The 22,957-nt window shown below is 43.8% G+C and overlaps 1 protein-coding gene across 5 annotated transcripts in view; it reads left to right on the top strand.

Moving 5' to 3' along the window:
• The window catches only part of map4k3 (mitogen-activated protein kinase kinase kinase kinase 3), a 149,224-nt gene that overhangs the window by 32,893 nt on the left and 93,374 nt on the right, over positions 1-22,957 (top strand). The gene's annotated exons all lie outside the window — the stretch shown is intronic.

Raw genomic sequence — 22,957 nt, 5'->3', positions numbered from 1 at the left:
GATATCAGTGGTCAAGGACAGGAGTTTAGATATTTAAGCATAAATCTGATGATCATATCGGATGTGGTTTCTGTGTTCCCTGGTTCAATGGAATAATCACACAATCACAATAATACTTTATTAGCCAAGTATGTTTTGGAACATATGAGGAATTTAGTTTACCAAGCCAATCATACAAATAAAAAGTAACGGAACTCACAAAATACGTTTTAACAGAAACATCCACCACAGTGACTCCTCCAAATTTCTCACTGTGATGGAAGGTGAAAAAAAAAGTTCAGATCTCTTTCCTTTGCTCTCCCGCGATAGGGGGCCTCGAGCCCTCCGTTGACGGGACGATCTTGACTCCTGAAGCCGGCGGCGTTTTGGCCCTCTGCATCGGGGCGATCAGCTCCTGCATCGGGGGGGATGTCAGCTTCCCCGCGCCGGTGATCGAACCCCGGGTCGGGGCTGGTCGAGCCTCTGCATCGTTGGAGCTTCCCATTAGCCTCGCCCAAGACTGCGAGCTCTAGCTGGTAAAGTCCGCAGACAGAGGTTGGAGCGATCCCAGGCAAGGGATCAACTCCGATGTTAAGTCCTTGCCCCACAGTGGGGCTCAAAGTCAGTCTGAGGAGGCCTCCAGCTCCATCAATGGTAGGCTACAGAGCGACCGGAGATGCAATCCGGAAAAAAATCGCATTTCTGGAAAGGTAAGAAAATGAAAAAAAGTGTCCCCTGACCCCTTCCCCCTCCCCCCGCATAAAACAAACCAGATAACATTTACACAAACTTTTAAAACAAACTAAAAATGAAAAAAAAAAACGAAAACACAGACAGACTGTCTGTAGTGCTGCCCCTGGTGCAGCACTACAGCACCAGCTCCCTGCTTTAATGGAATAATATGCAGCTTTATAGCACCAGCTCCCTGCTTCAGTGCAATACTATCCAGCAGCACAATGCTAGGCACCATGCTGCCAAAGGTTCTGTTGTAAAGCAAATAAAATTCTCCTGATACTGGTTTCCAATCTGTCTGTTGGAAGGAAGGTGTTAAACGGGCTGCTTCTATGGTGGAAGGAAGGGGTTAAACGGGCTGCTTCCATGGTGGAAGGAAGGGGTTAATACGGGCTGCTTCCATGGTGGTTTTCCCTTCCTCCAACGGGCAAATTCCTTACATAGAATAATAGAAAAATAAACTGTTCAGCAAGGACACATAATATTTGGATAAAGAATTATGACAGTTTGAAGGAGGGATTATTTGAAAGTTAAAAGCCAGAACAATTCACGGAAAATAGACACATTTGAACGATTCACACAGCAGGATTCACAATTGGCCCACCAAGTTCTTGCCAGAGCATTGTAGTATTCCAATAAGTTCCCTTTCCTGACGGCCTTCTAAGTATTTTCTCCCGTTAAATCTGTAATTGCTTTTCAAGTGCTCTGGTTGCAATCCCGCTATGCATGCAGTGAGTTCCAAGTCATAAACATTCACTGCACGAAAAGGTCACTTCTCACTTTCCCACTAGCATCATGTCTCCTGTTATATTCAACATCAAACGCATTTCTTTCGGCAATGACTACGTTTTTTTAAACCATAATTCTTGCATTACGGAAAAACATTTCAAAGCCAACTATGCATTTCATAATAAATCTTTCAACAATCTTAACTTCAAATGCTATTTTAAAAATCTAACATTTGGCAGAGTGAGTTAGCAGCTTCAAATTAGGGGCGGTGCAGTGGCGCAACGGTACTGTTGCTGCCTTACAGTGCCAGAGACCCAGGTTCGATCCTGACTACGGATGGTGTCTGCATGGGTGTCATCAAGTGCTCCGTTTTCCTCCCACACTCCAAAGATGTGCGGCTTTGTAGGATAATTGGCTTCAGTAAAGTTGTAAATTGTCCCTAGTATATAGGACAGTGCTAGTGTATGGGGTGATCGCTGGTCGGCACGGTCTCAGTGGACCGAAGGGCCTGTTTCTGCGCTGTATCTTTAAAGTCTAAAGTATAGTCTAAATTCCTGGGCATTAACATCGTGGGTGACCTGTCCTGTGCCCAGCACAGAGTTGTAATCACACAGCAGGTGTGCAATCACCTCTACTTTCATAGAAGTTGAAATTCAACATGTTTCTGAAAACTCCTATAAACCTTTCCAGGTGTAATGTATAATCTATCCTGACTGGTTACATCATGGGTAGACACAAAATGCTGGAGTAACTCAGCGGGACAGGCAGCATCTCTGGAGCGAAGGAATAGGTGATGTTTCGGGTTGAGACCGTTCTTCACATCATGGCCTGGTATGAAACATATAGAAACATAGAAAATAGGTGCAGGAGTAAGCCATTTGGTGCTTCGAGCCAGCACTGCCATTCAATATGATCATAGCTGATCATCCAAAATCAGTACCCCGTTCCGGCTTTTCCCCTTGATTCCCTTAGCCCAAAGAGCTAATTCGAACTCTCTCTCAAAAACTCTATGCCAATTCTAACACATAGGAATGCAAGAGGCTGCAGAGAGAGGTGGACTCGGCCCGGTACATCACGGACACAGCCCTCCCCTCCATCTAAAGCCTCTGCCTTAAGTTGCTAACTCAAGAAGACGGCATCTATCACCAAGGAACCTCACCATCCAGCCTGTGCCCTCTTCTCACTGCTACCGCCGGGCAGGAGGTACAGAAGTCTGAAGTCCTACATCACCACGTTCAGGAACAGCTACTTTCCTACAACCATCAGATTCTTAAACCGACCCGCACAACCCTAATACTACGTCCGCAACTGAACACCATTGAGCATCTCTTGCACTACTGTGGACTTTTAAAAATTATTATATTTTTTACAAATGTCTTTTTTTTAAATTGTCTTTTACTCTCTTGAGGACAATGAGGGATTGTCAGTAAATGGGTCCTGACCCGAAACGTCCTCTATCCATTTCCTTCCACAGATGCTGCCCGACCCCCAAGTTTGTTTTTGCTTTGCCAAGAGATGCATGTGTTCTGCAAAACAAAAAAAGCCTTTTCAAATACAATCTCTGATTCAGCTCAAAAACAATAAGCTACTTTCAAGCCAGTGTCAAAATAATGAATATAAAATATTGCAGCAGTGAACAGCTTTGAAGAGTGAAATGAATCAAATGGAAGTCAAAGTTCTGTATGATGAGCAAACAATTCAAGATCAAAATCAAAAGAAGATGGAGTGTGGAACAGAATGCCGGAAATCATTTGGATACGATTTACGAGACTTTTGGATAGGCATATGGATATGCAGGGAATGGAGAGATATGGGTTATGTGCAGACAGAAATGAGTTGGACTTGGCATTATGGCGACACTCTTCTATGTTTACAAAGGATAATAATCATAAATTGATACTTAATTATTTTTCCCTTCAGTGTTATTGATTAATCAGTCCAACTTCATTTATTTGAAAAATTATTAGATTCTAAAATGTAATTAAAAGCACCATCCCACTAAAATGGAAAAAGACAAAGTGCTGGAGTAACTCAGCGGTCTCTGTTTTGTCGAATTACAGAGACATGGCTGCAAGAGGGCCAGGGCTGGGAACTGAATATTCAAGGGTATACCTCCTATCGAAAAGACAGTCAGGTGGGCAGAGGGGGTGGAGTAGCTCTGTTGGTGAGGAATGAAATTATGTCCCTTGCAAGGGGTGATATTGAAACCGGAAATGTGGAGTCAGTATGGATAGAACTAAGGAATTGTAAGGGTAAAAAGACCCTAATGGGACTACAGGCCCCAAAACAGTAGCCTGGATATAGGGTGCAAGTTGAATCAGGAGTTAAAATTGGCATGTCGTAAAGGTAATGCTACGGTTGTTATGGGAGATTGCAACATGCAGGTAGACTGGGAAAATCAGGTTTGTGGGAGTTTGTGGAGTGCCTCCGTGATGGATTCTTAGAGCAGCTTGTATTGGAGCCTACCAGGGAGAAGGCAATTCTGGATTTACTGTTGTGTAATGAACCGGATTTGATAAGGGAACTTGAGGTTAAGCAGCCATTAGGTAGTGACCATAATATGGTAAGTTTTAATCTACAATTTGAGAAGGAGAAGGATAAATCGTAAGTGCCAGTGTTACAGTTCAACAAAGAGGACTATGGAGTCATGAGGGAGGAGCTGGCCAAAGTTGACTGGAAAGATACCCTAACAGGGATGACAGTGGAACAACAATGGCAGGTATTTCTGGGAACGATACAGAAGGTGCAGGATCAGTTCATTCCAAAGAGGAAGAAAGATTCCAAGGGGAGTAAGGGGCGACCGTGGCTGACAAGGGAAGTCAGGGACAGTATAAAAAGAAAAGAAGTACAACGTAGCAAAGATGAGCGGGAAGCCAGAGGATTGGGTAATGTTTAATCGTGCTGTGACACCGTGCTGCCCCCTTGCTTGATTTTATTCTCCGCTTTCCAGTCATCATGAGAGAATTGCCTGAACTGGCTTCTTTTCCAGCTCCTGCGTTATGGCCTCGAATTCCCAAGGATCTGCATTTGGAGAGGCATTCATCAATTTATTATATTGTTTACAGACTGCTATGTTTTCTGTGGTGCTGTTGCAAGTAAGAATTTCATTGTTCTATCTGGGACTATCTCTGTAATTGAAATAATCTGAAAACATAATGTTCAAGAGTGAAGAGTATTTTATTGTCGTGTGTACTGAAAAGGGAACAATAAAGTTATTTCTTTCAGCAGCAGCATGCAGGTTTTTAAACACAGTATCCTTTTATTTATTTATTTATTTTTAAGATTAGAAGCAGTGTACAGTAGTATAAAGCGTGGCATAGGTACATAATACATTTCGTGTACAACTTCTATTTTAAATTTAACAAAAGAAAGATAACACAAGAAAAAGAAAGCGAGAAAAGGTAAGAGTGAAATAAGTTGTGACGTGTAAACCCCTGGAGTGCTTGGGGTTAACAAGTGATAGCTTGTAGAAAAATAAAGAAAAATAAAAAGAAAGAGAAAAAAGAAAGAAAGATTAGAAACAGAGAAGGGATATACCTACTTCATATCTCACCACACCCATCACCCAGTTCAGAAACGGTTAATTTTCAGAGTTGAGTTGCACCATACTATACTTGTAATAAATCAATGAAAGGAGACCATATCTTTAAAAATTACTCTGATTTTCCTGCTAAGACGCGTAAACACAGTATTCAATAGATAATATATCAAACAAAAAAAAGTTCAATAGATTAAACAATCCAATATGGTGCAAAAATTAAACAAAGCCCAAGATAACCCAGTGCAACCAGGGCAGTTTTTAGTTTAGAGTTTAGTTGGAGTTTGTAGCATTCAATAACCTGATGGTTATTGGGAAGAAGCTGTTCCTGAAACTGGATATCATAGTTTTCAGGCTCCGATATCATCTTCCCGATGGCAGAAGTGAAATGAGAGTGTGGCCAAGTTGGTGTGGATCTTTGATTATGCTGGCTGCCTTTTTGATCCCTACCATCGATCTCTTCGATGGTGGGAGGTCAGTACCCGTGATGGACTGGGCAGTGTTCAAGAGAGTATTCATTGGCATACCAAATCTCCTAACTCTTCAGAGGGAGTAGAGGCGTTGATGAGGATTTGTTATGATTGCATTAATGTGTTTGGTCCAGAACAAAACTTCACAGATATGCATGTCCAGCAACTTTAAGTTGTTGACTCTCTCCACCACCATCCTGTCTGTGAAGACGGGTTTGTGGATCCCTGTCCTTTCTTTTTGAAAGTCAACAATCAGTTTCTTGATTTTACTAAGAGCTAGATTGTTGTTATGGCACCATTCAATCAGACGACAATCTCCCTCCTGTAATCTGACTCATCGTTACCCATAATTCATCCAACAACGGTGGTGTCGCCGGTGAATTTAGAGATGGAGTTGGTAACCGGTCACAGTCATGGGTATAGGGTTAGTAGAGCAGGCGACTGAGCCTGTTTCCATGCTGTATCTCTGAACTAAACAACCATCACCTATATGCTTGCTGACTGCACTGCGGCTGATTGTGTACTTGTTGGTGTACTATGGAATTTGGCGTTGGATAGTATGGTTACCTATCAGTCTTGTCATTAATTTATTATATTGTTACATATTTGTCTGTGCTTAATTGTGTTAATGGGCCTGTAAACCTGCAGCAAATAGAATGTCATTGTTCTGTTGCCGGTATAAATGATTAATCACCCTTGTCTCTTGATCTGATTTATTCCATATCTGGCAGTCCTCTATTCAAAATCTCGTCCTTTTCAATCTCCTCTACATCGTTAAACTGCTGCCCCCCCTATTTCACAGCGACCCGTATCTCTAATTTTCTTCAGTCCAACAAGCCCTCGAGATCTCTTCAATTCTCCGAATCTTTCTGTTCCCTAACCTTAGTCTCGAACATCAGTAGACATACCTTCAGCTGACCTGGCCCTGAGCTCTGTCACCATCCCTGAACAAGAATGTAAAAATGAAAGCAGAAGTTCATTTGTCCCCTTGCACTATCTCTGGCATTCAATGAGGTTGGAGGTGATCTTGTAGCTTGGCATCACAGTTGTCCTGAACTAACCCCAGATCTTCATGAGGTAAAAGACCAACATATGGTTTGCTTTCCTATATGGCAACTGTGGCTGCATATTAACCTCGAGTAGTTGGTGCACTGGCATATCCAGGTTCCTCTGAACACTTTTCAATCTCTCACTATTTAAAACAAATATTCATATTTTCTTTATCGTCTTCTAAAATGGCCGACCACATTTTTTCCGCGTACTGAAATCTTGAATTGCGATCTTTCTTGGTTAACCCATAATTAAGTTATTGCTGCCCATCTTCACAACTTTTATAAGAGGATGATTTTTATTTGCTACGTGAAATTGGCTGTCCACAGCCCAATGTGTTGGTTCATAGGCTGAATGTGGTACTTTATTGTGAAAAGCTTTAAATATCTTGGAGGCCACACTGATCCTGTACAATAAAGAAAAACAAGTTGTGGATTGTTTTTCCTCAGTACATTATTTTCAAGGACAAAAGTTGGCTTTAATGGATTGCTTCATACATTAAATGGTCTGTCACTTACTGCCTGCCAGAGATTCTTTCAAAATATTTTCAGAAGCTTCAATTTCAAGAAGTTGACATGTAGTGATTGACTGATAATTCTGCTTCATGGAAGCAATGCAAACTGGATTTCTGTTGTAGAGGCAAGGCTGGAGTCAGTGTGACAAATTATCAATTTTTGCAATTTAACTGTCAATCACCCAGAGATAGACACGACTTCTGGTGGGCTTCCGTTACCTTTTGAACAATCAAATGTCTCCATAAAACTTCAGATTATCATGCTTAACATTGAACTGAATTTGCAGTTGTTACATAGCGATTCGTGCAATTTTTGGTTTAGTTCAGAGATACAGCATGGCCTCAACCCGTCAAGTCCACACCAACCATCGATCTCCCGTTTACACTAGTTCTGTTATCCCACTTTCTCATCCACTACACACCAAGGGCAAATTATGGAGGGCCAATTAACCTACACACCAGCACGTCTTGGAATGTGAGAGGAAACTGGAGCACCCGGAGGAGGTAAGAAGGATGAGAGGGGATCTTAGTGAAACATATAAGATTATTAAGGGTTTGGACACGCTAGAGGCAGGAAACATGTTCCCGATGTTGGGGGAGTCCAGAACCAGGAGCTACAGTTTAAGAATAAGGGGTAAGCCATTTAGAACGGAGACGAGGAAACACTTTTTCTCACAGAGAGTTGTGAGTCTGTGGAATTCTCTGCCTCAGAGGGCGATGGAGGCCGGTTCTCTGGATACTTTCAAGAGAGAGCTAGATAGGGCTCTTAAAGATAGTGGAGTCAGGGGATATGGGGAGAAGGCAGGAACGGGGTACTGATTGGGGATGATCAGCCATGATCACATTGAATGGTGGTGTTGGCTAGAAGGGCCGAATAGCCTACTCCTGCACGTATTGTCTATTGTCTATTGAAACCCACGTGATCACACAGAGAACATGCAAACTCCACACGGTCAACACCGAAGGTCATGATTGAAATGGGGTCTCTTTAGTACCCAGGTGATTTAGAAATTACATTTACCCACCAAAGTTAAAACCCTGGCATTGCACTGGAGGTGAAATGATACTAAAAAATTGTTTTTAGGTTATCTGTAATGTAACAGTTGTCCAATTTAATGGGATTTATGAACTGGTTCGCAAACTTTTTAAAGCCTTGAGTTACAAATGTTTTTTTTTGTTACTTTATTTGGGAATTTTCAGTTTCCGCATCAGTAATGATTGATTTTCTTGAAGCCCAGAAGTTTTGCAGAAGATAAATCTGTGTTCAGCATACAAGTACTGTGGGTAGGAAGAATATAATTAACTTGGAAAGGGTGTCTTGCTCATACTTCACCACTGGTGAATGTGACATTAAAAAATGTCAAGGTGATAAACTCGGGAATTCACAGCATTACCTGGTTCAAATTGGATAGAGATTCAACAGGATGGTACCTGGGCTTGCCGACTTGAGTTATAGGGAGAGGTTGGATAGGCCAGGACTTTTTCTTTGAGGCCTAGGAGACTGAGGGGCGACCTTATTGATGTGTACAAGATCATGAGGGGCATGGATAAAGTGAACGCACAATCATTTTCCCAGGGTAGAGGATTCTAAAACTAGAGGGCATAGGTTTACAGTTGGAGGGAAAAGATTTGAGGGGCAACTAATTCACGTAGAGGGTAGTCTGTATCTGGAATGAGCTGCTGGAGGAAGCTATAGAAGTGGATTCAATTACGGCTTTTAAAAGACATTTGGATGATAATGGTTCAATAGTGCTGTTTTTGTTGCATGTTCAAATGCACAGTGGAATTATTTTCTTACATACAGTCCTGTAAAGGATTATCATACTCGATTAGCTAAGTGTACAGAAATAGTCTACGGATAGGAAGGGTTTAGAAGGCTACAGGCCAAATGCAGGCTAATGAAAGTCGCCAGGAATGCCTACCAGGTCAGCATGGTCGGTTGGGGACGCTGCGAGTCGGCTGCCCTGCCAGTAGCGTGTTCGTTAATTTCGACTTTTTTTTTTTTTTTTAGTGTGTCCAAATGTTAGTTTAGGTGTCTCTCGGCATGTCTTGGGGGGGGGGAGAAAGGGGGAAATTGCTTTTCGGTCGCCTCCTCGACGGAGAGGCGACTTTTTCCATGTTCACCATCCTCGCGGCCTAACAGCTTGGATTGGAGCGGCCTTTCCTGGAGTTGGGCCCGGAGCTTCAGCAGCAGGCACAGAGTGGACTTTTCCATCACGGAGTGGGCGAACCCTTGCCAGGGGTCGCCAGAGAGGAGTGCTCCAATTGCTGATGTGACTTTGACATCATGGGGCTGTGGTCTGCGGAGCTTCTAGCCGCGGGCGTGGCGTGGACTTACCATCCGGATTCTGGGATCCCTTGCAGGGGATCGCCGGAGAAGAGCTCCGACCGCCGGCCTGCAACCTATACCATCCTGAAGCCGCGGTCTCCAGTAGGAAAGTCCTGATTTGGGCGCTCCAAGCAGCGGAGTGTGTTCGACTGTCCCGACGTCGGAGGTTTGATCATCCTGACGAGAGGGCCTGTACATCCGGCCTTCCGTAACGGCGACTATGGAAGGTTTATGACCACGACCACGGATGAACAAAGGAGGAGGACTGAATGAACTTTGTTGCCTTCCACCACAATGAAGAATGCTGTGGTGGATATTTGTGTTCAATTCTATTGTGTATTGTGTGTTTTTTTTTTAAGTGTATCGCTGCCTGACAGATTCATTTCACTGCATCTTTGTTTAATTTGACTTTGACTTTGGACAAAGGCAGCCTGAAGGGCCTGTTTCTGTGCTGTACAGCTCCATGACTTCCCTACCTATTCCATCTGCAAAAATCCTGCAGATGTTTCACATGACTGCCTACATGCAAGCAGCCTGCATCAGTTTCACTTTGCTGACCATTACAATGTTTTCTGACCTACGTGGCATCTGGTCAAACATCACCTTTAAAAAAAAAAAAAATTCTCACCGTATTTTCAATGCAACGTTTTGTTCCTGCTTATCTCTGTAATCTCCAAGCCTGTAACCTTCCGGAGAACCGCTTCTCCGATTCTGGCCTCTTGTTCGTGCTTTACCGCTGGTGAATGTGACATTAAAAAAATGTCATGGTGATAAACTGTGGAATTCTCAGCAATAACCAGTAGTTCTACCTCTAAATGTCTAAAATATTCCTTAAAACCTGCTTGCTTCGGTTGTGTAATGTTCACAGCAAAAAAGACACAAAGTGCCCGAGTAAATCGGCGGGTCAGGCAGTATCTCTGAAGAATGTGGGTAGGTGACGTTTTGGTTCGGATATAGGCCTGAGCTGAAAAGACAAAAGGTGTGAGATAAGGATAGGTGCGAATTGTGAAGCCAAAGAAAGGAATGAGGTGGAATGAGAGGGAGAAATGGGTGTGAGTGCTGGTGGGACGTGGGGGGGGGGGGGGGGGGGGGGGGGGTGGGAAACATAGAACTAGTGTGGTCGATGGTCGGTGTGGACTCGGTAGGCTGAAGGGTCTGTTTCCACGCTGTATCTTTCAATCCATTCAAACAGATGCTGTTCAGCTGCCTTTTTTTTCTAAAGCTTTGTCTCAAATGCCCACTTAAGGCAGGGAGCTTCAGACTCTCGCCACTCTTTGGTAAACAAACTCTATGCACTTCACTCTAACCCTGTCTGTCTGTAAGTTTAGATTTATAGCCCTTTAATTATAAATCTCTGAGCTAAGGGAATTAAACCCGTTAACTCGTAGCTTTACTACCGGTAAATCTGTTTCAGAGAAAGTGACCCCAGCCAGTCCAATCGTTCCACATCACTAAACTCCTTCGCTCCTCATAACATCCTCCTGCATCTCCTTTGGAGCACCACAAGTGATTTCACATCCTTCCTGGAACGTAGTGAGAACAAAACACAGTACACTGGTTATGGCTTTGTGTTTACGCAGATTTGGGATAACCTTTATGCCGTTTGTTCTCGGCCTTGGCTCGCAAAAGGAAGTGTCTTTCAAGCCCTCGGGTTCACCTTTTCTGACTTGTTTGTGTCTACTTTTGTAGTGTAGTCTTCGGTATTGCTGCTGTAATGTAATAACATTATGAACAAGGAACTGCAGATGCTGGTTTATAGCAAAGACAGACACAAATTGCTGAACTAACTCTGTGTCTCTCTTTGGTATAAACCGCCATCTGCAGTTCCTTTTTATTACATTCATGACATAGGTTTCAGGTCTGAGGACCTTAGGATTTATTGCTGGAGTACTATGCGGGTCAGGCAGCATCTCTGGAGAACATGGATAGGTGATGTTTCAGGTCAGGACCCTTATTCAGACTGATTGTAGTTCGAGGGGGTGGCGGGAGAGATCTGAAAATGAGAAAAAAACCATGACAAATCAGGACCGACAACCTTCAGTCTAAATCCTTAAGGGCCTGTCCCACTTATGCGATTTTTTCGGCGACTTGCCCGGCACCCGCCATGGTCGCAGCAGGTCAACGAAAATTTTCAAAATGTTGAATATCCAGCAGCGACCAGAAAAACATACGACTCTTTGGGTGACTACTCACGACCAAAGGCGTCACCCCGCGACATGTCATGTGAAACAAGCAGTCCAGCATTGTGTCCTTTGAAGTTTGCACCTTCTCCCTGTGACCACGCGGGTTTCCTCCGGGTGCTCCGGTTTCCCCCTCGTATCGCAGAGGGAATGTTGCTGTTCCTGCTTATTCGGTGAACTCTGAAAGACATTTTTGACTTGACACTGGTGGAATACACTGAAGTCTGACTTAGCAGCTTGTACAGAGGGATTTATTTCAGCTACTGAAGGTGGCACGGTACTGTAATGTTATATTGCCATTGTGACTACATTGTTCACTTTCACAAAGAGGAGATTCTGAAGCATGTTAATGAATGTGTGGTTCCGTAGCATCACGACCAAGCAACTTGACCCATACACACGATCCATTATTGCTAGCTACAACCAATTCTGCCTTTCAAACAAAAGAATAATTACTGTAAAAAAACTTCTAAGAAATGTTAGGAATAAGTAATGAGTATTCCTTTAAAGAGATTGAAATAAATACTGTATATTCCTAAGATTGTAATAGTGGTGGAATTTGCTGACACAGGATGAACTCGGATTATAGCCGGTCAAAAAATAATTTCTCAATTTCTTACATCTCTGTGTATTTAGTGGGCAGCCTTGGCAGATCTGCAAGGCTTTCATCTGAACCATTAGTAGTGGCATCAAACAGTTCTGTGTTGCGTGTTTTAAGCGCAGAGAGTTTAGGAGATACTTTTTTCCAAAAATAAACTTTGTTCAAAATGAAAGTTTATACAAAGTAAGAACTCTGCACACTTACTATGTATCTATACATTAGATGGTGTCATAGTAGTGCATGCACCTTTCTTTACACAAACACCATTGTCACTTGTGGCCCCCTGGGGTGATCTCCCTTCCTTCGTTTGAGGGGTGTCCCCACCGAACTCTGCCCCTCAATATCCAGCAGCAGAAGGACCTCAGTCCCATTTCACAGAGCCTTGGCATTGGCTGCACCGAGCTTCTGTGAGTCCCTCAGCATTCACTCCTGCAATGGAATGGGTCAGTCGGCAACATTCCCTGAGGGACAACCCTGCGCGCGTGCGCTGGGAGATATTGGTAGAGCAGTTGAGGTGATCAGTCCCTGCAGATGATAAATGGTGCAGAGATGGTGCGTGCACCAGGGGTGCAGGGGCGTGTAGTAGGTGATGGGTGGGGTGCCACGCAATGCTTCCTCCAGGGTGGCGTTAAGCTGCAGAGAGTATTCCATCGTGGCATGCCGTATAATAGATGTGGAAAGGCGATAAAAGGTGCTGGAGTAACTCAGCACACAGCGAGTCAGGCAGCATCTTTGGAGAACGTGGGTAGGTGACGTTTTGGGTTGGGATTGTTTTTGGGGGGGGGGGGTGGGGGAGCGGGTTAGATAGAGAAAGCTGGAAAAGAGACAGGGGAGGACAAAGCCTGATACAGGTGAGGTGGGTTTGATAGGCAGATGGAGGTTAAAGGCCAGAGATGAAAAAACAGATGGTGTGAGACAAAAGGATGGAAAAGTTGCAAATCGTGAGGTTAGAGGAAGACTAGGTGGAAGGGGAGTGGGAGAGGAGAAGTAGGTAAGAGTCCAGTAGAGGCAGAAGCGAGAGTGGGACGGGGAAGGTTATATACAGTGCCCTCCATAATGTTTAGGACAAAGACCCATCATTTATTTATTTGCCTCTATACTTCACAATTTTAGATTTGTATTAGAAAAAAATCACATGTGGTTAAAGTGTACATTGTCAGATTTTAATATAGAATATTGTTATACATTTTGGTTTCACCATGTAGAAATTACAGAAGTGTTTATACATAGTCCCCCCCCCCCCCATTTCAGGGCACTATAATGTTTGGGACACAGCAATGTCATGTAAATGAAAGTAGTCATGTTTAGTATTTTGTTGCATATCCTTTGCATGCAATGACTGCTTGAAGTCTACGATTCATGGACATCACCAGTTGCCGGGTGTCTTCTCTGGTGATGCTTTGCCAGGCCTGTATTGCAGCCAACTTTAGCTTATGCTTGTTTTGGGGGCTAGTCCCCTTCAGTTTTCTCATCAGCATATAAAAGGCGTGCTCAATTGTGTTCAGATCAGGAGGTTGACTTGGCCACTTAATTGACCATTTTTTAGCTTTGAAAAACTCCTTTGTTGCTTTAGCAGTATGTTTAGGATCATTGTCTTGCTGCAGAATGAACCGCTGACCAATGAATTTTGAGGCATTTGTTTGAACTTGAGCAGATAGGATTAATCAGAATTTATTATGCTACTACCATCAGCAGTTGTATCATCAATGAAGATAAGTGAGCCAGTACCTTCAGCAGCCATACATACCCAGGCCATAACACCCCCACCACCGTGTTTCACAGATGAGGTGGTATGCTTTGGATCTTGGGCAGTTCCTTCTCTCCTCCATACTTTGCTCTTGCCATCACTCTGATATAAGTTAATCTTTGTCTCGTCTGTCCACAAGACCTTTTTTCCAGAACTGTGGTTGCTCTTTTAAGTACTTCTTAGCAAACTGTAACCTGGCCATCCTATTTTTGCGGCTAACCAGTGGTTTGTATCTTGCAGTGTAGCCTCTGTATTTCTGTTCATGAAGTCTTCTGCAGACAGTGGTCGTTGACAAACCCACATCTGACTCCTGAAGAGTGTTTCTGATCTGTCGGACAGGTGTTTGGGAATTTTTCTTTATTATAGAGAGAATTCTTCTGTCATCAGCTGTGGAGGTCTTCCTTGGCCTGCCAGTCCCTTTGCAATTAGTAAGCTCTCTTTCTTGTTAATGATGTTCCAAATAGTTGATTTTGGTAAGCCTAAGGTTTGCTGATGTCTCTGACAGTTTTATTCTTGTTTCTCAGTCGCATAATGGCTTCTTTGACTTTCATTGGCACAACTTTGGTCCTCGTGTTGATAATCAGCAATAAAAGTTTCCAAAGGTGATGGAAAGACTGGAGGAAAGACTAGGTGCTGAGAGTTCTCTTATACCTGCATTAAGGAGGCAACAAACCTGAGCAGTTACAAACACCTGTGAAGCCATGTGTCCCAAACATTATGGTGCCCTGAAATGGGGGGATTATGTATAAACACAGCTGTAATTTCTACATGGTGAAACCAAAATGTGTAAAAATGGCCTTTAATAAAATCTAACAATGTACACTTTAACCACATGTGATTTTTTTCTATTACAAATCCCAAATTGTGGAGTACAGAGGCAAACAAATAAATTATGGGTCTTTGTCCCAAACAATAGATAATAGGTGCAGGAATAGGCCCTTCGAGCCAGCACCGCCATTCAATGTGATCATGGCTGATCATCCCCAATCAGTACCCCGTTCCTGCCTTTTCCCCATATCCCCTGACTCCGCTATTTTTAAGAGTTCTATCTAGCTCTCTCTTGAAAGCATCCAGAGAACCTGCCTCCACCGCCCTCTGAGGCAGAGAATTCCACAGACTCACCACTCTCTGTGAGAAAAAGTGTTTCCTCGTCTCCGTTCTAAATGGCTTACTCCTTATTCTTGAACTGTGGCCCCTGGTTCTCGACTCTCCCAACATCGGGAACATGTTTCCTGCCTCTAACGTGTCCAAGCCCTTAACAATCTTATATGTTTCAATGAGATATCCTCTCATCCTTCTAAACTCCAGAGTGTACAAGCCCAGCTGCTCCATTCTCTTAGCATATGACAGCCCCGCCATCCCGGGAATTAACCTTGTAAACTCCAAACATTATGGAGGGCACTGTACTTACCTTAAATTGGAGAATTCAATGTTGATACTGTTGGCAGAAGATGAGTCGGGCATCCAGTATTTGAGAATGGGATTGATATTTTTTTACATTTTTTGTGAATTGAATGATATGGGGTTAGTGTGGCACTGATGTAGAAGTGCCTTGATCTGGAGAAGGTCCGGACCCAATACGTTGCCTGTCCATTTCCATCACAGACGCTGTCTGACCCGCTGAGTTCTTCCAGCACTTTGTATTTAGTGGAAGGTACCAGCATCCGCAGTTCTTTTTGTCACTCATCCATGATCTCGTTGAGTGGCCAGGAAGGTACAAAGGTCAAATGGCCTGCTCAGGCTTCTATCTTTTGTTTTCATGACCTGATTGTGTAACCATTAATCTAGGTGAGTTTCTGATTCAAAATGTCACGCAACGTGCTGGAGTAACCGATCCATTAGTTCAGAATTTATAGGAGCAGAATTAGGCTATTCGGCCCATCAAGTATACTCCACCATTCAATCATGGCTGATCTACCCTTCCCTCAAAACCATTCTCCTGCCTTCTCCCCATAATCCCTGACACCTGACCTAATCAAAAACCTATAAATCTCCACCTGACCTGCTGAGTTGTTCCTGCACTTTGTGTCTATTTTCGTAAACCAGCACCTGCAGTTCCTTGTTTCTGAATTGATTTTCAAATAGTTTTATTCAACAAAATTTGTTCTGTGGCACCACAGCTGAACAAAGGCATCCTTTGGATTTAATTCAAGGTATACTGTTTTGTATCTTATTGGAGTTATGCAGAGGAACATGTTTTGGGTATGTGTCATCTTTACTTCCTCCAGCCCCCCCTCCCTCGCCTTCGCCTCAAGGGCAATATTATAGTCCTTGAGATTTACAGCACGGAAACTGGCCCTTTGGGCTATTCAAGATGTCGCCTAAGCTCGTCCCACTTGCCTGCATCGGCCCATTTTCCTCTAAGCCTTTGCTATCCGTGTACATATCCACATGTCTTTTAAATTATGTAATTATACTTGCTTCTACCACATCGTGTGGCAGCTGATTCCATATATCCACCACTCTGAGGTCCACTATAAGTCTTTCCCCTCTTGCTGTAAACCAATGGCCTCCAATATTCGGTTTCCCTACCCTGGAAAAAAGAACTTTGCATACAAAGCAAATGAGAAGACCTTAACGTGTGCAAACATGCACAATGATCTTTCCCCTTATAGCTCTGCCAGCAAAACCTCAAGGAAAAAATGGGAGGAAAGCAAGACCAGTCAGCTTACTCAGAGAATGATTCATCCATCAGGCCCAGAGGAGCAAGTGCATGCACAGAAACAAAATGTTTGGCAATCCCTCCTCTGCAGTGAAACCATTTTGCACATGTGCCCAGTTCCATGTTGGTCTTGGAGACAGTGACTGTGTGTCCCAGCTGACGGCAGCAAGTGGCAGGCCTTGTACACAGACGGGTTTATTGAGTTTAAGAAGGAACTGCAGATGCTGGAAAATCGAAGGTAGACAAAAATGCTGGAGAAACTCAGCGGGTGCAGCAGCATCTATGGAGCGAGGGAAATAGGCAACATTTCGGGCCGAAACCCTTCTTCAGTGAGCACTGCTGCAAGGTCAGGGAAGGGTATTGAGAATCAGAGGACATAGTTTTAAGGTGAGGGGGGCAAGATTTAATAGGAACCTAAGTGGTAACGTTTTCACACAAAGGGTGTTAGGTGTATGGAACGAGCTGCCGGCATGATGTATGGAACGAGGTAGTTGAGGTTGGTAGTATCGCAACGTTTAAGAAACATTTAGACAGGTACATGGTTAGGACAGGTTTAAAGGGATATAGGTCAAACGCAGGCAGGCCGACTCGTTTAGATGGAGCATGTTCGTCAGTGTGGGCAAATTGGGCCAGAGGGCATGTTTCCATGCTGTATGACTCTGTGACTCTATAAATAGCTGAGGAAACATACCCACAAAAGTCATCTATCTGAAGCAGCGAGTCTGTCAGCTAGCACGGGCACCAGAAGAGTAGAGGAGTTGGAATTGTGTCAATTGGTCACCACAGAAGGTTATGCCCAAATTGTTACTTTTCCCACTCTCTTGTTATGGATGAGAGTTATGGCTGTGGGCATCGTTTAGTTGCTTGTATAAAGTCACTGTATTGACAAATTGTTCAACATTCCTGAAGAAGTGGCAAGGCTGTGCCGAGTGAAAAAGGCCATACAAGGGGCAGACATGCTTTCACTGAAGAGAGACACAGAGTGCTGGAGTTCCAAAGTTCCATACCAATCGCCCTTTGTGTAAAATATAACATGCCCCTCGGGCTCTTATTAAATCTTTCCCCTCTTGGCACAGTTGCGCAGCTGTAGAGTTGCTGTCTTACAGCACCAGAGACCCGGGTTCAGTCCTGACCGAGGGTGCTGCGTGTACGGAATTTATGTTCTCCCTGTGACCGCGTGGGTTTTCTCCTGGTGTTCCGGTTTCCTCCCACACTCCAAAGACCTACAGGTTTGTAGGTTAATTGGCTTTGGAACAATTGTAAATTGTCTCTAGTGTGTAGGATAGTGTTAGTTACGGGGTGATCGTTGGTCGGCGCAGACTCGGTGGACCGAAGGGCCTGGTTCCGCACTGTCTCTAAAATAAATTAAACTCTCGCCGTAAACCTATGTTATCTAGTTCTTGATTCCTCTACTCTGGGTAAAATACACCATGCATTCGCCCCATCTACTCCTCTCATGATCTTACACATCCCTATAAGATATATGCAACAGCACATGTACTTATGAAGAGAATGTCCAAGTTAAGTTTCAGTTTAAGCCTATCTGGTAATCATCTGCCTGTAGGAATGTGCACACTGCTGGCTTCAACACAACCTCAGGCATTGATCAGTGACGAGCGAGCACATAAATCTCACTGAGGTCTTCAGTCAGCAATTCCTCCGTCAGGCCCAGGAGAGCAAGTACGTATATGCTTAAAGACCAAGCGTCTGGGGACCTCTGCTCCACAGGTTAGTCATTTAGCCCACCTTCCCACTTCCATTGTGAACTTCGGATAACAAATTACTGATGGTAATTTTTAGACTTCCGTGTTCACACATACATTTGTGGAAATTCTAAGTTGCCAGTGACATCTGGTAATAATTTAGCTGGAATTTAAGATGGAATTTAACTCTGACAAGTGTGAGAAGATGCATTTTGGGATGTTAAACCAGGGCAAGACATTCTCCCTATCCCTATCATGTCTTGTGAGTTATTGGACAGAGACCCTTGAGTTATAAGTACTCGTCTGCTACAGGCCTCCCATAACCTTGGGTTACAAGTCTCCTATCACTATTGCTCTCCCGTCCACCTGCCTGTTTTGAATTCTGTGGGCTGTGTTTGAGTCAGAAGTGCTGAGGCTTTGTTGCGAGAGGCTTGGTTGAGGAGGCTGAGTAGTGGATCCAAAAGTGATGGTTTTCAAAAAATAATATGCCTGCAGTGAATCGTGGCGCTGTGAAATTCATTATTTTAAGCCAGGATGGGAAGAGATTGAGATTTCAGTAAAAACTTGAAGGAAAAAATACTTGCAGAGGGTTTCAGGAATAGAAACAGAGAATTAAATTAACTGGTTTGCTTTTGCAAAAGGGTGCAATCATTCTAATTCTGTGTGTAGCTGTATCAACATTTCCTTGATATTGTTTTGTCAACCCATGGACGTCATGTGCTGAGGCCTCTGCTGGTGACATCATGTGCTGACGCCTCTGCTGCCACACAGTGCAACCACTCTGCAACTGCAAGTCTCCCATCCATTTAGTATAATGGAGAATCAAGCAATTGTACATGCTGGTGTACAAAAGAAGACACAGTGCTGGAGTAACTCAGCGGGTCAGGTAACATGTCTGGAGAACGTGGACAGGTGACGTGAAGGGACCCGAACTGATCACCTTTCCACGTTCTCCAGAGATACTGCTTGACCCGCTAAGTTACTCCAGCACTTTGTCTTGTCCGTGTAATGGCTTTGATTAATGGAACTTCACCATTTTAAGGTGAAGATGGTGTTTCCAGCTTAGTTAAAGGAGGTAAGGCTTTGTGACCAGAATGGTGTTTCCACAAAGTTCCATGTCAGGGCCCTTGTTTTTCTTAGAATACATCAACGATTTAGATAAATGTAAAAATCATCAGTCAACAAATTTACAGACTGTTGATTGTAAAGAGGATGTCATTGAGCAAGTCAAAAATGGCAAATAGAAGAATATGGATTTATGTGCAGGTAGATAAGAGATAGTCTAGGTATCATGTTTGCCACAGACATTGTGGACATCCGGTAGGCGGCGCGGCTCTCGCCAGCAGCGGCCTCTGCAGTCCGTCTGCGTTTTTATTATTTTATGTCTATGTTTTAATGTAGTTTTTGTTATTTTTGTTGGGGTATGTGTGTGGGGGGGTGGGGGGAGGGGGAAACTTTTAAATCTCTCCCTGCACGGGAGACCCGACCTTTTCTTTGTCGGGTCTCCGTTGTCGTTGGGGCTGCAACGTGGAGCGGCCTCCAACATGAAGACCGGGGACTCCAGTGCCGACACTCACCTCACCGTCGCGGAGCTGGCCGAGTCCAGAGCGGGTGGAGCTGTGGTGGACGCTGCTGCGACCCGACCCCCGGAGATTCGGTGGCTGCAACTGCGGGTTTGGCGGACGGCACCGGGAGCCCGCGGGTCCCTGGAGGGAGACCGCTTTTCGGGGCTTCCGCAACGGCGACTTCTCCCGCCCGAGTTGCGGGGTTGAAGAGCTCCTGGAGCGGGGCCTACATCACCGCCCCGCGCGGCTTGGAATGGCCGCGGGCTGCGAGCGCGCACCGGGGGCTCTAACACCAAGACCCGGTGTGCGAACTTGCATCACCCGGCGTGGTTTAATGGCCGCGGGACAATTCGCCATCGCCCGCCGGGGGCTTTGACTTTGACTCTGACATGGGGGGGGGGGGGAGAGTGCAGTGGAGAGAGAAGTTTTTTTGGCCTTCCATCACAGCAATGTGATGGATGTTTATGTAAAATATGTTGTGTCTTGGGTCTATTTGTTGTAATGTATGGCTGCAGAAACGGCATTTCGTTTGGACCTCACGGGGTCCAAATGACAATAAATTGAATTGTATTGTATTGTATTGTATTGTATTGCTGTACTACTTGCTCTGTGCTATGCAATTCAATCCATGTTAATGTGGCAAAATGTACTTGGGGTAAGTAAGACAAAGGAGGAAATGATTTTATGCAGCCCGGTGGAATCCTGTTTTGTTTATAGTGTCTGCAGTCTTAAGGAATTGTCTGGCTGGTTTCAGCCAAAAGTTCAGATTCCTCTTATGTTGACTGATGGGCCTCTGTGTGTTTATTGGTGGTTCTCATCTTCCCTGCTTCCCTGAACTCCATTAAAAATGAAGTTTAGAGTTGGGAACTCAAGGAAAATTCTTGATGCAGATAAGGGATTGACTGCAGATGAGAAAATAGCAACTTTTCTCACACAGGGTGGTAGATCCATGGAACGAGCTGCCAAATGAGGTAGTTGAGGTAGGTACTGTCAGAATGTTAAAAAAAACAACACAGTTTGGACAGGTACATGGACAGGAGAGGACAGGTTTAGAGGGATATGGGCCAAACACGGGCAGGTGGGACTAGTGTAGATGGAGCATGTCGTCAGCATGGGTAGGTCGGACCAAAGGGCCTGTTTTGACATCATGAGACTCTGATTCTAAGACATTTAGCACATTTTTTGGATAGTTGTTGGTGAGGAATAAAAGCTGACCCTTGCCAGGGCACCCGCATTGCAAGAATGAATAAAATAAACATTCTGGCTGTGTTACTGCATTGCTCGAATGGTTTCAGGAATTATCTGTGGTACATTCTGTCTGTTTCACTTAATGATGAGTTTATTATTCAAACTTAATGTTCTTAAATAAAGTTTAATTTCCGCTCCATTCTGTGAAAATGTTAGAACCCTGCCCATTGGCTTATGTGAGGCAAGTGAAGACTAATTTCCCCAATCTTCAAGTTATGTACAGTTGTGGAATGTTTGTTCTTTCTGTCATATTCTTGCTCAGTCACTCAGCTGGTCTTTATCCATTTTCACCCTCTTGGTTCTTCTAAGCTTATTTTCCCATATTTGGTTCCAGCATCTACTTGTTGATGTAAATTGTAAATAGTTGAGGTCAAGGCATTCCAATAATTATGCATTCATTTCCAGTTCGTCACAGACACCTGGTAGAGCCGCCAGAGATCCAGGTTTGATTCTGACTTTGGATGCTGTCTGTGTGGAGTTTGCACGTTCTCCCTGTGACTGCGCTGGTTTGCTCCGGGTGCTCCGGTTTCTCCCACATCCCAAAGATCTAAAAATAGCAGAGTCAGGGGATATGGGGAGAAGGCAGGAATGGGGTACTGATTGGGGATGATCAGCCATGATCACATTGAATGAGGGGTGCTGGCTCGAAGGGCCGAATGCCTACTCCTGCACCTATTGTCGGTAGGTTAATTGGCCTCTAAATTGCCCCTAATGTGTAGGAAATGGATGAGAAAGTGGGATAATATCAAACTAGCCGTGAACAGATGATTGATGGTCTGCATGAACTAAGTGGGCTGAACGGCCTGTTTCCATGCTGTATCTATAAACTAAATAGTTACCTGTCATAATTGCATATGAATATTGTGATAACCTCTTGTGTACAGCCTCATCAAATGCCTTTTGAAAATCCACATACTGTATACATTCTCCGGCCTTAAAAGGCTTAGTTAGGAAGTTTTGCATGTCCCAACAACTCTCATCAATTTCTACAGATGCGCCGTAGAAAGCAATTAATCGGGATGCATCACAGCTTGGTTTGGGAACCGACCTAAACAGACCAAGACTGCAAGAAATTGCAGTGAATTTTGGACACTGCCCAGACCATCACACAAACTAACCTCCCTTCCATTGACTCAATTTATCCCATCCATTGACTCCATTTATACCTCTCACTGCCTCGGCAAGGCCAGCAGCCTTCTCCCCTCTCCCATCGGGCAAAAGGTATAGAAGTGTGAAAACACACACCTCCAGATTCAGGGACAGTTTCTTCCCAGCTGTTATCAGGCAACTGAACTACTATCTACCTCATTGGTGACCCTCGGACCATCTTTGATTGGACTTTGCTGACTTTATCTTGCACTAAATGTTATTCCCTTATTATGTATCTGTACACTATGAATGGCTTGATTGTAATCATGTAACCAACACAGTCGTTGTCTCCATCACAATCTCTCTACTTTAAAAAAAAAAAAATGTTTTAAATCAATGGTTCCTGTAGGTTTGTTAGCTCTGGTTTTCCACGATTTCCTCACTGCTCCATTTAATTACTTTTAAGTTGATGGGTCTGGTTAAATTCTTGGTTTGCCACAGCTATTCTTTGTTATTGCTACACCAAAGGCAGACACAAACATTTTTAAAGGTACTTGTCATTTCCTGTTCATATTGTAATTGTTCCACATTGTAAAGGAACCATATAGATTTTTGCTATTTTCCTTGGCAATTTTTCTTTTTCTTCATAGTTTTCTCTTTTATTCTTCATCATGATCAATTTCTTGGATACCCTTTGATTTAGTAGAAAACCTTTCTGATCTTCAAGCAGTGTACTCATTTTGTTAAGTCTTAAATACAATAGTAGGTTTGCAGCTAATCACAAGTGCTGGAGTAACTCAGCGGGTCTGGCAACATCTTTA

This window comes from Amblyraja radiata, chromosome 8 (genome assembly GCF_010909765.2).
Source record: "Amblyraja radiata isolate CabotCenter1 chromosome 8, sAmbRad1.1.pri, whole genome shotgun sequence".
NCBI classification, from domain to species: Eukaryota; Metazoa; Chordata; class Chondrichthyes; order Rajiformes; family Rajidae; genus Amblyraja; species Amblyraja radiata.
The sequence above is the reverse complement of the archived record's forward strand: the minus strand, read 5'-3'. Positions and strand labels throughout refer to the sequence as shown.